At 40.7% G+C, this 11255-nt stretch overlaps 1 long non-coding RNA gene across 1 annotated transcript; it reads right to left on the bottom strand.

The window, feature by feature from the left end:
* Window positions 1–6088: 6088 nt before the first annotated feature.
* On the bottom strand, window positions 6089–11043 carry LOC147302578 (uncharacterized). The gene is made up of 2 exons (XR_015127259.1): window positions 10695–11043; window positions 6089–8749 (listed from the first exon to the last, which is right to left on the bottom strand). It is a non-coding gene; the product is annotated as an uncharacterized LOC147302578 (long non-coding RNA).
* Window positions 11044–11255: the final 212 nt, after the last annotated feature.

Raw genomic sequence — 11255 nt, 5'->3', positions numbered from 1 at the left:
CGTGAAAGGTATCTTTCCGCATCCTTATGAGATGCTCCAGATTCCCATTTGAAAACAACCGAACGCTGCTCGCAGCAGTAACACACACTTGGAGCAGAGGCTCCTAACATTAACTCTATCCATAACTTTAACCTTAACCCTATCAGGTAGTGTTTTTCAAAGCGATTCATGATTAGAACAAAAAACACATTTACATGTATAGATTCATTCCAAACGGCTCTCATGCCTCCAAACGCATACTGATGACTTGTCACAGCATCGTTACCTGTTGGGATGAGAACGTGTTGTTTCCAAAGCACCACAAATTGGGGTGTCTGTAGCTCAGGTAGGAAACCTACTAATCAGAAAGTTACTGGTTCAATCCCCCTCTGCTCCAGCCTGCATGCCAAATATCCTTGGGCAAGATGCAAACCCCAAGTTGCTCTCCGATGCATCCATCGGGAGGATGAATGCGTATTAATGTTAGATAGAAAGCACTTACAGAGAGAAAAAAGAAGTGATTGGGTGAATGAGGCAAGTTGTAGAGAGTAGAAAGGTTTTATATAAGAACCAGTTCATTTTTATATTTCAGATTTATTTTCAGTTTTCTACTTTTTACATGTAAGATTGATGTACATGTATCACATCTAACTCGGTGACAGCAAATTTGAACAACTGTAATCATTTTTTTCCGGCATCTGAAATATTAGTTTAGTTTGGGGTTGTTGTTTTTTTTGTTTCCTTTTGGCTCCTGATATTAGTCAACTACTATTTGTCAATGTTGAATAATGATAAATGAATTATCTACAGTTGCCTCAAAGCGGTGTATAATGCAATTTCACCAGCTGAGACCGCATCCTTTTTTTAGGTTTGATAGCATTTTTAGTAGATAATGGCAGATGGCATGAGCATGAATTTAAGCTGCAGTTTGGGGAAGGTCACAGAGGGGACAGCCAGCGACTCCTGAGCTGTGCAGATCGCCGAGTGCTAATGAGAAGTAAACAAATTGGAAAAAGGAGGGAGTGCGGGGCTCAAAAGCAAGAACATACAGCCTGTAGTGCTGAGTGAAAACAAATATGTTCAAATTATACATTTTCACAATTTATTATCAAATGGTCAGAATTTCAAAGTAGTTTTACATGACGCCATGGACCTCCATCTCTCTGGCTCAAAGACAAAGGCCAAGAGCAAGAAAAAAACAAGAGGATGCAATGACAGAAGAAGCTGTGTCAACACACAGCTTCGATGGAAATGATGATGCAGCTTCAATAAGTGGTGCAAAAGTGAATATGAACGGTGCTCTGAGCTGAAACTGCTTTGCAGCTCCCAAAATGTTGATTCTGAAAACGTTACATCCAGATGAAGAGAATCAAAGTTTTCGTTACATGGATGATTGAGCAGCGTTTGATTAAATGAACAATAACTGCTGTTATTTGAATAAAGGAAAAAATGAGTACAACATAATATCTGAACAGAGATATAACATGTGCTAAATTAACATTCACTGAGCCAGCCACTTGCTTGCATGAGATCTGAGACACTGGAAGCAGCAAAACAGCTTGTAACATGTTGTTATGTTTGATTCAGGTGGACTGAAAGAGTCTAATACGGGTAAACTATTAATGATATCAATAAATGAAAGACTGCAGTCCACTTTAGCTAACTAAATAAGATCCAGAGGAGGCAGAGCATTAACAAGAACACTGTCAGTGTCTGTGTGTCATGGTTCTGGGTCTTTGTCCCAGTGTTTTGTGTTGGTGGACTTTTGAATGTTGCTTCATCATTATTGTTGTGTTCTTATACTGACTGAAGTTTCCTAGTTTACTTTTCCTGCATTCGTGAATTTTCTGATTATTGTTTTTTCTGTGTCTCCTGTGGATGTCAGTCTTGTTGTCACGTAACGTCTGTCATAGAGTTCGTCTCTGTGTTCTGTCCTCGGCGTCCCCTTAGTGTCCCCAGCCCGTCTTGTGTCTCCCTCTCTTTGTGTCTTAGTGCTGTCTCTGGGTTTTTGTCTCCTTTACCTGTTTCCAGTGTCCCTCTCTTTGTGTGTTGTCCTTGTCTCCTCAGTCCGTCGTGTGTTCCCATGTTTGTTTATTTCCATCCTAGTGTCAAGCTCATGTGTCCTTATCTCAGTCTCTGTGTTCGTGCTACTTCTTGTCTTATTTTGATAATCCTAGTCTGTGTTCCCATGTTTGTCCACTCCCGGATCACCCCTCAGTGTATATACTGTCTCTGTTTTCCTCTGTCCTTTGTCAGAGTGTCTGTTCACCTACCCCCTGTGTCTCCATATTCCCAGTGTTCAAGGTTTCCAAGTGTTTTCCCAGTTTAGGTTGTCATGGTTGGTTCTGTTTGCTACTCAGCCAGAATAAACAGCTCGCTCTTTTTAAAAGTAGGCTCCAGAATGGATGATGGCATGTTCGCATGTCTTTATGCAACACTGAGTGTGCTGAACTAAAGGTAGGCCTAGTTTCATTTTCATGGTCATTATTATCAAGACAATGATTACGCCTTATTCTGATTATTTCTCCCTTTTGGAGGTGTAACGTTTACATGAGGGGTGTAGGAACATTTCCCCCTAAATATGTTTAGATACATTTTTGTTGAAGTCACAGTTTTTGTCGTATTGATGATGCAGCTAGAATAAGTGCTTTTAAATAAAAGAATAACCATTCAAAGTGCTCAGTGGTGAAACTGTAACTCTTTCAGAGTTTGACAGCTGGACAAGTGATGCCGTATTTAAAGAAACATGAGATGAGTGCAGCATATTATCTGAACAGAGATCATTCAATGAGCAAGAATAAACACTGAAAGAGAAACACTTCACTGTTGATTATCATATGAAGTCTAATGAAAGCTGTTAATCTGTTAATATCCTGTTAATCTGCAAATACAGAACATGCGACTTTAAAGCATCCAGCAAAGTGATAACTGTCCTCTGCCCACTAAGTAGTGACTCTACAAAAGATTATTTTCAATATCATCTTTATATTATATTTAGTTATTCTCCAGCGCAACAATGTAAGGAGCTCTGTGATTGGTTAGGAAAGGACAGACTGGCCACCTGGATTTTTCTTCACTGCACATTGATCCATAGCTTTGCTCTGTAAAGGCTAACAAAGTGCTTTTGCTTTACAAAGACATTCAGCGTCGGTATTCACTCTTTTAAAATGCCACTGAACACTGGAGTGAAATGGAGCCCTGATCCTCAGAGTTTTATTGTTGCTAACATTTCTTATAGATAGCACAGATAGTGCCCCACTGCAGTAATCACTCATGTCTAGATATTCCTGTCAAAAAGGAGTTTTTCCTCCCCACTGTAACATGGCAAACATAGCAAACGGATAAACCAGCTGAAGCTTCAGACAGCCGTCAGACAGTGAAACACTGCCATCTGCTGGACTCCAATAACAAAGACGCTGCTTTGACGGGTGAGGGAGTTTCAACAAGTCTGCAACGACTCAAGCATCAAACTACAGAACTATTATAGCGGACATGGTGCTCTAATGACTGCTTCATTAACGCAGGTCAGAAAGGATCAAACATATCAATAAATTATAAAACACAAAACGTCTCTTATTGCCCAGGGCTCAGGAAGTGAGTGTGTTCCTTATAGCCTATTAAACCTTAGCAGGTTATTTTGATGTGTTACAGATGAAACAGCTATCCAGTAACATTCAGCTACAAAAATGCTTTTTTATAATTACTTTTTTACAGCTTCGCACTTTTACACAAGTTTTATCATCAGTGTCACAATGGCTGCTGCTAAAATTGAGTACAAGATATTTGTTGGCCTGATTAAAGGTCTTGATGCGTGCTCAATCATCCAGGGAAGTAAATCTCCAAAAGTTGATTCTGTTCTTCTGGACGTAGCGTTTTCAGTCAGAGAAACCAGCCGACTGAAGGAACAATGGGCTGGGAGGTCAGTTCCTTAATCATGATTATGCAAATTCTCATGACCATTGATCAACAACCACTGATCAATGGTCTTGAGTACCATTCACAGAGAGTTGGAGAACGGCTGCAATCACAGCATTGTAAGATGGTGACAGATGTACCCTTAGGCCCCCTCCTTGATTCAGAGAGGGTCTTTCCCTTTTCACGTAAATGGCCTCCTTGACTCCGCCCTCAAACCAGCGTTCATTGCAGTTATTGTTGACAATCACATTGTATCGTGTAACCATCCAGCTCACATATTCAATGTAAATGATTTGTTGAACTCAAGACATGATGAATGTTCCTGCATTAAAACACATCCAGCCTAGTGTTCTCACTCTCCCTAAATGGATCTGTTACATTAGTGATATGTGGGAGTTGTGTTTCAGTCTTTTCCACATGAGGACATTTACATTTAGTTTTTGCTTTACTGATGAGTGGCTGGTTAACCTGCAGTGGTTGAAGTATGTGTCGGTCGTCTGGAAGAGTAGGTGTAGAAGACATCTTTAATGAATGTAATGCTCTGAAGGTGTCAGTGATTACTGTGAATTCATTATAAAAGTGGATTTCAGTGAATAAAGACAGGCCCTCATGGTGAAGCTCAGGAGTCCATAAAGTGTAACAGGAGAGCTGTGTCATACTTTCAGAGATTTTACATGAGCCAGTCTTTCAAAAAATACATAAATAAATAATTCATTCATTCATCCACAGGAAACACAATGCTCATATCTGAAAGTAAACTCTGATATATATCCCCGACTAGCGTTACTACTAAATAAAGGCTAAATAAATGACTAAATATATAAAGACACTCTCCAGAAGAAGAAGTTAAAGGGATTTTATTTATTGTACAAGCAATATCTTCATAAGAATTACAAATTCTGCAGACATATTACCTTCTTACTGAACCTGAATAACTCACACACAGACGTGTCTGCTGCTTATCTTTGTTCAAACATGATGTTTTATCTTCTCTTCAAAACACATTACTCATCTTTCTGGCATCGTGTTACATGAAAACACCTGCATTCTACCTGTGTCATTGTACCACAAAGACAATGATTGCAACACTGTGCTTGCAAAATAGAAGAAATAAGACGACCAGCAAATACATCAAAGATGGTAAAAGTGATTCCATCTTTGTGTCTCCTCCCATTGTTTCCCCAGTCTGTCTAGTTCCCATATTCCCAGGACACCGCTGGACAACAAGTGGGTATTCCAAGACTGAGAGACAGCCAGAGTTGGCAAAAGATCAGACATTCTTAAGTAGAAGTAAAAATACTATTGTTCCAGTGAAAGTTAAAGTACTGATTCAACTTCATTACTCAGCTAAAGCAAAAAAGTACAGGCTCGAAGCGCTTACAGAGAAAAGCATACAACAGAATGCTGATGGCGGCAGTAACACACACTTGGAGGAGAGGCTCCAGCCGTCCATTCCAGCCCTATCCCTAACATTAACTCTAACCATAACTTTAACCTTGACCCTATCAGGTCTTGTTTTACAAAGCGATTCATGATCAGAATAAAAAACACATTTACACATACCGATGATTTGTCACATAGCATCGTTACCTGTTGGGATGAGAACGTGTTGTTTCCAGAACACCACAAATTGGGGTGTCTGTAGCTCAGGTAGAGCAGGAAACCTACTAATCAGAAAGTTGCTGGTTCAATGCCCCTCTGCTCCAGCCTGCATGCCAAATATCCTTGGGCAAGATGCTAACCCCAAGTTGCTCTCCGATGCATCCATCGGGAGGATGAATGCGTGTTAATGTTAGATAGAAAGCACTTACAGAGAAAAAGCATAGAAAAAAGTGAGTGCATGAATGAGGCAAGTTGTAGAGAGTAGAAAAGTTTTATACAAGAACCAGTTCATTTACCGTTATATTTTAGTTTCATTTTCAGTTCTGTACTTTTTACATGTAATATTGATTCATTAGATTGACTACATGTATTAGACCTAACTTGCTGACAGCAAATTTAAACGACCGTAATAATTTATTTTCAGCGTCTGAAATATTTATTTAGTTTGTTTTTTGTTTTCTTTTTGGCTCCTGATATTAGTCAACTACTATTTGTCAATGTTGAACTAATAATGAATCTAAGAACAGCTATTTGTCACGGTTGTCCAGCGTCAACCGTGGGGATGTGAGGAAGGAGGAGCCAGGCACGGAGCTCTGAATGCAAGCAGTGCGTTTATTTACAGTGAATGGAAAATAACAATAAATCCGCAGTGCGTTCCCGACTCCCGTGAAATGTCCTCTTCCCAGTGCTAGTGTTCCTTGTCTCCGCTCCTCAGTGTCTGAGCACCCCGTGCTCGCTGCCCTCTCGTCTCCACGCTTCTCCTGGGGAGATAACAAACAGGCAGCCGTAAGACACATACAATGCGGCAGACTATCCGTACTGACTGGCCGAGAGACTAACGTGAAGTCACGCAATGATCCAGCGTCAGAGAGAGCGCCACCGCATTCTTAAGTAGCTCCTCCGACAAGGCTTGATCAGCTGTGTGATGGTCTTCAGGTGTGGCCAACCACCTGGCAGGGCCACACCCACCAGGCCTGAAGGTGCCTGTAAACAGGTGCTCTCAGAAACTCCGGCATCCACACACACACACACACACACACACACACACACACACACACACACACACACACACACACACACACACACACAAGCAGGGAGAAGGAGGGACAGCACACCAAAAACACACATGTCCATAACTGCTGGGTCGTTTAGACTCCTGAGCTGTGCACGAGGGGTCGAACACCCACTGGAAGGCCGGGCACTTGTTTTCAACCGTAATATACCTGATGTGCTCAGGTAACCTGTAGCGCCATGAAACCTCTGTCACACCAGGGCGCATAAAAAATGATGCTTTAAGAGACTGATGGGATCGGGCAGCAGGGAAAACATCCACAAAATGCTACTTTCAGTTTGACTCCCTAAGACTACCTAAACTAAGTAGACTCATTACATGCTTGTTAAAAGCAAACTCTCATATAGTTTTTAATGTGCTTCTTTCATTACAATGACTAGATAAAGAATGTGGCACTGTCTCTATTTAACACTGGCTACCCCAAAATGTTTCCAAACCTTCAACCGTAACTTTCACTGAGAGATTTTTAGATACGGTTATTGAAGCTGTGGGGTTAATTTTTTAAGTAACACGAGACGAGAGGCAGCAGCATACACACAGAGCATCAGTGATAGAAAGCTAGGCTAACATAGGGTAGCTACCTGTTCAAGGAGAAACATGTATAGGCCCATCTCAAGTGCCAGTGAACATCTAAATGATTCAGGGAAGACTTTGGAGAAAGTGCTGTGGGGAGATGAAACGAAATTATGTGGCTTTAACTGACCTTTTGAAATAGGAGTGTGATGCAAAAAATAGCATCCCTGCAGTCAAGCAGAGAGATGGAAACATTATGATGTGGGCTACAGGACGACTTAGTCGGGGTTCCAAGCAGTCAGGAAATGTGACATCGTCAGACTGCAGGCCACGGATTGGCTTTTGTCTTTCACTAAAATCAAAACTGCAGTTTTTTTAAAACCCTGCAACAAGGCAAATAGCTGCACAACACCGTGGTTTCCAAGTGTGACAAAAAGCCACAGATACATCATCGCTGCGACGTCTTCCTTTGTTGTGGCATTCGTGTTGCTCATAAATGACAACATGGACATCGGGCCGCTTTGCTGTAATGACCCCACGCACATTAGGTGGTACTTGATTGTAATGGAAAATGAGTCACAGCAAGCTGATCTGAGTATGTACTAATGGAGAAGTGCTATAAGATCACGGAGTGGTCTAGTCAGTCTCCAGACATCAGTACTGTAGAAAATCTGTGGAGGGAGCTGAAGTTTCAACTTTCCAAGTGGCAGTCAAGAAACTTACAGGATTTAGAGAGTTTCTGTAAGGAGCAGAGGGTTAATGTTTGTGTGTCCTCACTGTAAAGACTGCAGGTTACTGGAGCGTGTCGTGTCATGTTTCCTGTTGCTCTGAGGTGCATCCAACAAATACACAAATCATTTACCACTAATAATAACACCTCCCCCACTTAAGTGTGTTCAACAGGAAGCTAAAGACTGGTGCTGTTAAAGTGTTCAAAAAACAGCAGGAGCTCGGTGTGAGGCCACAGTGGGCCAAAAAACACAAGATGACCTCCAGCAAGGACAAAATGTATCTGGACGTCTCTGTGAGCATCTGTCTCACTGTGTAAGTGTAGCACAGTGTCTGTGTGTGCATGGCTGGGCAAGAGAAACAGCACAACTGAAAGCCAGCACTCAGACGAGGACCCGGTGCATCGTCTGTCTCATCTCAGCCAGTTTACTTACAAACTCTTTAAGTTTGAATTTTAAAGCCGACAATGTGCACAGGGCAGTGATATTTCAAATGAAGGTAAACTATTCCAATCTCTGCAGCCCCAATTGTGTATCACACACACACTAAGTTCTCCTCCTGCCTTCAGCCCAACCGTTGAGCGCGATGACAAATAGAGCCGCAGAATTTTGCTGCTGTGTAATTAAATTGAGACGTGGGGTCAAAATTCCCACCTAGATTGAGTGAGATGAAATAGAAATCGGCTCTCCTCTAACTGACTTTATAGAAATAATTACATAAGCTGCATTTATAACTGTTATTAAATAACAGCAGCACACGAGAACTAAAGTGTAATCCCAGCACATTTCGCTTCGCTTGCACTGATTCTTTAGAGATGACGACCGTGGTGGGTAATTAAGGGCAAACAATATACAAGTGGCGTGAAAAATGGAGGCTGCATTACCTTTCCAAAGCTTCCTTTCCCGATGGCCCGCAGTATCTGGAAGTGGTCAAAGTTTACTGTGGAGAAAATGAGAAGCAGTTAGTGAGAACGTGTCAGTTTGAGCTGAGCTATAAAACAGGGAACATGACATGTACAGCACTGTGCAAAAGTCTTGAGCCATCCCTCATTTGCTTCCAGGGATCCGGACTTCCCTGTAATCTTTAAAGTGGTATTAAGGAATAGCTCTCCAGGCTTTTTAAAGTGTTTCTGATTTTTAATCCAGGGCTTGTATTTGACCACTTTTTGTCTGTTAAGACCCTTCACACTAATCTCTGAAACATTCAAACATAAACAGACACCTAAGTCACGGAAAGGACCACAAAACTTAACAAAGAACCAATTTTAAATTGTATCTGTACACATTTACTTGCAGCCTATTGCAAAAAAACAAAAGCCCACATCATTTGTTCTCACTTCTTTAGTTGAAGAATGCAGTTAATAACACCGTTAACACAGACTGACCTGGCAAAACACGAAAAAATAAGGGGGTGGTTCAAGACTTTTGCTCGGTACTGTATGACAAATGCAAATGTGCACTTCACAATGTATCGCTGCACTTCGGCAGTACTGTGAAGATCAAATGTTTTTTCCTTCCCGATGCATGTGAAAGGTTAAGACTTACATCTCCAAATGTACTGGAACTGATTTGAACCAGAGGACTCAGCCACACTGTTACTATGTACTGCATAAACACGTTTACCGATGAAGGTAAATCAGACGCTGTCCTGACTGTGTGGCTAAATTTTGTGCTGAAAGCATCAAATCAATTGAATATGATTAACTTGCTATGAGAGGTTTTTACTCCAAGTGTGACTTTTTCTGGCTTCATACACCTTTCAGGGTCAAATTCAAGCACTTTGTAAGCACGTTTAATGTCCATTTTCAACATTTTCCAGCACATTACCATAAAAAGGATGCATATTTCACTTCGCATCACCTGAGTAAGACCACGTGAAAGGCCAAATTAATAAGTCTTCTCATCAGATATTGATGCTTCTTTCTTATGTGACACAAAAAACAGGAGGAGACAGATCTTTGCTTGTGTTGTTTTTTAAGTTCATTCATTCAAAACTAACTGTAAGACGCTTAACTACATTGCAGTCTGTGTTATTGTTGTAGACCTAATTATCACCTTTAAAGTGTTTGTGCTAATAACATCATGTAGAGTAAGACAGGCATAGAGAACAGCACTGACTGGGAGAGGCTTTGAACACATGACATACTCAGATCAATTCAACACTTTAGACTTTAAAAATGCACAAGCGTCTTTCAAAAACCCATTTATTTAATCTATCATCATTGATATTATTATGTACAGTTAGAATGTACTGTTCATCTCCCTTAAATAAACAGGCAGCCTTAAAGTGTGAAATAGTCACTTGTCTACTGTCTCAGTGGCTGATAGTGCCCCACAGGCCTCAATGTCAGCTCGAAGCCATTATGTTTCAATTGTTTAATGATAAACAGATTTTGAATGAAAGCGAGGAAACTTCGCTAGCACAAAAAAGTGCCTATTCTTTCTTCCCATATGGTTCAGTCATATTACCGTCATTTCCCCCTAAGCTGTTCCCAAAGACACCAGGTTAATACTTGAAAAGGCTGCAGCAATACACAAAAATATCATCAATATTCTGTTTACTTGGTGACAACGTCGCTTTTAGCCTTCAATCAGAAAGCCTGACGTTGGCTAGTTAAGCATCGGGCTAACGTTTAACGCTTTCACTTGAGGGAAGTAACTCGTATTACTGCTACTGCTGTGTAATCTTGGTTCAATTCACAGCATATTCTACAAGTTACCCTGCAATAACTAACTGTTAGAATAGCGCCACCGTATTGTATCGCACTGAGTGCACTTCAATCCTTTGTCCCGCGAGTTTGCTAGCTAGCAAAATAATAATACCAATTTTAAACAAATAACATGTGTAACGTACACACTCGAGAAAATTATTTACTAGTACTTACGCAACTCCCCCGTTGTGAAAACGTACAAATCCTTCTTGTATTTTTCGTTTTCCAGCAAACACTCATTAAAACGGCCTCCAGGCACATTAGCGCACTCACCCCCGACTGATCAGGGAGGGGGTGGGGGGTCACACACTGAAACAGACTAACGTGCAGAGGTACAGCCCAGGCAGACAAATGTTAGACTTTGCGACTCGTTTTATTTCTCTATCTGATAAGAAAACTATTCAATCAGATAGTTCTTTGTAGTGAATGAAATACGGTTACAGTTTCAAGAAGTTTTAAGCACCAAATCCGAAATCCAAGCACTGCAATATTAAAATCCAATTCAATTTCTTGTTTGCTCCGAAATCTACGACATGACTATATACAGAAAAGCTTGACGTGGTATGCAAAAAAAACCCCGAAGACAATACAAATACAAATACATGAACAAAAAATGTTTTAACTGTCAGTTATGTCATTTTAAAATTTTCCAAAACTAACATTTTCTTTGATTGACTGATATTAAATTGATTAGGGTCAAGTTTACTGTGAACAATATTACACAAACAAGCACGT

Source organism: Aulonocara sp. 'chitande type north' Nkhata Bay, linkage group LG23 (genome assembly GCF_057382095.1).
Source record: "Aulonocara sp. 'chitande type north' Nkhata Bay isolate Kocher_YH1m ecotype deep benthic linkage group LG23, A_spYH_male_GT1.1, whole genome shotgun sequence".
NCBI classification, from domain to species: domain Eukaryota; kingdom Metazoa; phylum Chordata; class Actinopteri; order Cichliformes; family Cichlidae; genus Aulonocara; species Aulonocara sp. 'chitande type north' Nkhata Bay.
This window is presented reverse-complemented; position numbering and strand designations above follow the sequence as displayed.